This window comes from Curcuma longa, chromosome 6 (assembly GCF_044706935.1).
Source record: "Curcuma longa cultivar G26 ecotype Majalengka, Jawa Barat chromosome 6, ITB_CL_G26_1.1, whole genome shotgun sequence".
Taxonomy (NCBI): domain Eukaryota; kingdom Viridiplantae; phylum Streptophyta; class Magnoliopsida; order Zingiberales; family Zingiberaceae; genus Curcuma; species Curcuma longa.
In genome coordinates, this window is record NC_133866.1 from 1787852 (window position 1) to 1792584 (window position 4733).

Consider the following 4733-nt stretch of genomic DNA (forward strand, 5'->3'; position numbering starts at 1 on the left):
ATTCACTGAATAGTTTAACTTGAGTGGATCTAAGTTGATCTTGTGAATGGACTCAGCCTGGTAGTCCTTATGTTTTCTTTCCTAGTCTGCCTGGCAAGTCCTTATTAGCTCCAATCATACCTTCCCACTAGTTGCTACTGCTGGGATGAGAGTGTTATTACTTTGTCTACTTCCCATATGGACAGCCTTATGATGCTGCTTTGTTTTCCTATTTTCTCACTCAAGTTTAACATTTAGTTTTATGAACATTTTTTTATTACTTCTAATGATTTTATGAGTTACTTTTCACTTGTATTTTTTTTTGCATAACCGGTCCTATGGTACAAGATTATCCACATGTGGCTGGAGCAAAACGTTCCTTCGCTTATCTGGTAATTACTCTTTTATAGTGCAATTCCACCTTGATCTTTTCTGATCATATCCTTGGCATGCTACTATTGCTGTAGGGAGAAGATGCCTTATATTTTGACACCAGAGGATACCCTCATCTCTGTCTTGACAGATCTTTTCCAGTTTCCAGCTCAAGGTTTGCACATCTAACCTCAGTAAGTTCATCAATCTAAGCAACCTATCCTTTTTTTAAAAATGTTGATGTTTTGGTTAGCTATGGCGCATACCCTGTTGGAGGCGCATACCCTTCTGGAGCTGGGTCTTCTCTGCCATACTATCAGCACTCATATACTGGTTATTTAAGTGGTGTTTTTCTGATTTCTTTCCCAATGCAAATGCAGTTGACCTTTTTACACACGATTTGATATGTTGAACTTCAGCAGGTTCTAGTGTTGTACCAGAATATCCCGGCAATTTTCAAGTAAATTTCATTTTCTTTTTTTTCATTGGAAAGTAATTTAAAAAAGTTACTATGCTTTAGTTTCTTGTTTGTTGTTTGATTACTTTCATATTGACAATAATGTATATTGTTTCAAAAACTATATTTATTTAATTTCACCTGACGCCTATACATTCTTCTTTTTCTTCCACAGAATCATGGAGCTCCTCCACCAAATAGAAGCAGTATGTATTCTAGATGTAAGCTTCATTACCAAATCGTAATGTAATCATCTTTCCTTCGGCCCTTATGTGCATGCTTTTTTCCTTATTTTTTATTGTAAATTTACTTTCTCTTCTGCAGATAGATATGGTTGATCATCGCCTAGCATTGAAGATTTCAAGTTTCAGCCATCGCATCACCTTCTAGAGCTTCCAATCTTTGCTAATAAATTTGGAAGCTTCCTAGCAACTCATGATCTGTTGTTCATAGAAAGTTATTGAAAGCCTCTTGCACCAGTTTTTCTTGGATCGATCCATCTCACTTACCAATGATTCTAGCACATTAAACTAAACTAATTTGTGTAATCAACGATACTTGTGGTATCAGAGGACTATCAACTACTGTACTTTCCGTGTCCCAAAGAAGCCATAGTTGTCGATGTAAGAATCGAGTTTAATTAGAATAGCTATTTAATGAAATATACATGAGCAATGCAACCTTTCAATTGTGGATTAATTTTTCTGGATGTTTCAATGTTAAATTAGATATATATGATTGGGAATGGTTTAGATATTTTGATGATCATGATTTTTGTCGCATTAAATATTTTTTTAAAAATAAAAATATCTATTTGTGAAACCATAGAGAATATCAGTCGACTGATTCAGTAATTCAGTCGACTGATACATTGAACTTTCGGCATATAATGTTTTTGAGTCGACTGACCTTTCAGTATAGTCGACTGGTATACAAAATCTTCAATACAGATCGTAAGTGACTCGATTGAATTGAAAATTCCAATCGACTGATCGTTAAAAATTTTGATATAGAATGTTTTTGACTCGACTGGAGTTTCAGTCCAGTCGACTGAGATCGACGCAGTCGAGTGACAGCTTCATCTCAGTCGACTGACTTAAATTCCCAGCCTGTTTAAAAATCGCGCGATTCCTCAAACCCTAACCCTAACCCGAGCCTATTTTTGGTACTTAGCACCCCATTTCCGGTACTTCACCCACCATTTTCGGTACTTAAAGGACCAATTTTGGGGATACTTTACCCATCATTTTCATTTTCGATACTTAAAGGATCAATTTCGGTACTCAACCCATCAAGGTGGGTAATCATCCCTTTTCGGTACTTTTTCACTCAATTTTGGTACTTAGCACCCCATTCTGGTACTTCACCCACATTTTCGATACTTCACCCACCATTTTCGGTATTTAAAATCAATTTCGGTACTCAACCCATCAAGGTGGGTAATCAGCCCTTTTTGGTACTCAGCCAAAATGGGGTACTTAGCACCCTATTTCTGGTACTTCACCCATCATTTTCGGTACTTCAGGGCCCATTTTCGATACTTAAAGGATCAATTTCGGTACTCAACCCATCAAGGTGGGTAATCAGCCCTTTTCGGTACTTTTTCACCCAATTTTGGTACTTAGCACCCCATTTTTGGTACTTCACCCACCATTTTCGGTACTTCAGGGCCCATTTTCGGTACTTAAAGGATCAATTTCGGTACTCAACCCATCAAGGTGGGTAATCCTTTTTAGTATCAGCCAAAATGGGTGCACCCCATTTTCGGTATTTCACCCACCATTTTCGGTACTTTAGGGCCCATTTTCGGTACTTAAAGGACCAATTTTGGTACTCAACGCATCAAGGTGGGTAATCAGCCCTTTTCGGTACTTTTCCACCCAACTTTGGTACTTAGCACCCCATTTCTGGTACTTCACCCACCATTTTCGGTACTTCAGGGCTCATTTTCGGTACTTAAAGGATCAATTTCGGTACTCAACCCATCAAGGTGGGTAATCAGCCCTTTTTGGTACTTTTCCACCCAATTTTGGTACTTAGCACCCCATTTCTGGTACTTCACCCACCATTTTCGGTACTTCAGGGCCCATTTTCGGTACTTAAAGGATCAATTTCGGTACTCAACGCATCAAGGTGGGTAATCAGCCCTTTCGGTACTTTTCCACCCAATTTTGGTATTTAGCACCCCATTTTCGGTACTTCATCCACCATTTTCGGTACTTCAAGGCCCATTTTTCGGTACTTAAAGGACCAATTTCGGTACTCAACCCATCAAGGTGGGTAATCAGACATTTTCGATACTTACAAGATCATTTTCGGTACTTAGGCGTTAATTTTCAATACTTAACTCCTTTAGAGATTCCTCTACAACATTATTAGCAATATCTTCAATATCTATACTCATTTCATCCTATATAGAAAAACAAAATATAGAAATACAAAATTCAATCCAAAATATTTTTTAAAAAATAAAAATATCTATTTGTGAAACCATAGATAATATTATTTAATTGCTAAAAGCAAAATAACATTGAAAAATCATAGAAATTCTCGATCAAGATCTACAACAATTTTTTGTCTATAATGAAAAGAAATTTGTGCAATCTCATTTGAGCAAATTATGTTCTTATATGAGAAAATGGTACAAATGTTGACATGTATACATTAGAGACAAGATTGGATGAGAATAAAAGAGAAAAAGATAGTACAAAACAATATTCTTTTATTGGCATCTTTTGATGCAATGAAATCGCTATCATTTGTTGTCTGAAATCTTGCTCCAACTGTAGACCAACACCATCACAAATTCTTTAGCTGAGGTTCCTACTGTAGCTTGAATCTTTTGTGAAGACCTCTTTCTTAACCAATATTCTACTAGCTTGTTAATGGATGTCGTAGGGCTTACTGGTTGTCCAAGACAAGTGATTTGCACCTATAAACAAAGAGTTTTAACTTGGAAGCAAAGCACAATTTGAGGGATTATCAACATGCCCGTTGAGATAACCATCATAGACATGCCTACCCAAGGATTTAATTCTTTTCCTTTCGCTACTGCAATCTGGCTTGTGATCATGTGACAGCTCAATTGCCTTTTCTCGGCGACAAAGGACAGCACAGCAATCTCCGGCATTTGCAACAACCAAATCATCCTTAGAGGAATAACAAGCAAGCCCAAAAGTGCAGCCTGAGTCAATGAGAATCATGTTCAAGCACATAAATATTATAGACATAAAAACACAAATGCTTGGCAGAAGAAATGACTGCATACACTAATACATCATTTGAACTCGACAAATCACACTGTAGATAATTCAAGAAACTACCCTCAAAACATAACAAGCATGTAAATGGTATAGATATGAAAAACATGAATGTTTGGACTCATATGGACATTCGAACTCAACAATCACACTGTTGATCATTCAAGAACCTCAAAAACATAGCAAGCACTTGTAAATTGTTGGTGCATTTTTCTGTTTAGAAAAAAAAATAGTGCAGGTGATTACTCTTTAAGAGGGGAACTGTATAAGTAGCACATGAAGATACAAAGAGTTTTTGGCTTACTGCCAGCTGAAAGATAAAATGAAGAAATAATGCAACTTATCTTTCCTGAATATGTATATAATTAAGCTTATTCCACCATGACAAATCTTGTGTGTATAATTCAGCTAAGAAATATTTCATGATCCTTATGCTTGATCCAGCTCCTGATAAGTATATATTTGAGAAGAATGAACAAGAAAAGTATATATTTCATGGAGGTAGCCCATACATTTGCAGATTGACAGCTACCTCCATGTCAAAGAAGAAAATCAACATGAGAAAATATATTTGAAAATGAACATCATCACATGATTGGACTAACTCCTGATAAAGTATATCAAGTGCAAAAGATATAGAAAAACGTAGCAAAAGATAATATAAC

General features: G+C 36.3%; 1 long non-coding RNA gene across 1 annotated transcript; it reads left to right on the plus strand.

The window, feature by feature from the left end:
• The first annotated feature begins 320 nt into the window (after nt 1-320).
• Nucleotides 321-1453, plus strand: LOC141830368 (uncharacterized). Its single transcript, XR_012601977.1, has 3 exons — nt 321-371; nt 984-1054; nt 1133-1453. It is a non-coding gene; the product is annotated as an uncharacterized LOC141830368 (long non-coding RNA).
• Nucleotides 1454-4733: the final 3280 nt, after the last annotated feature.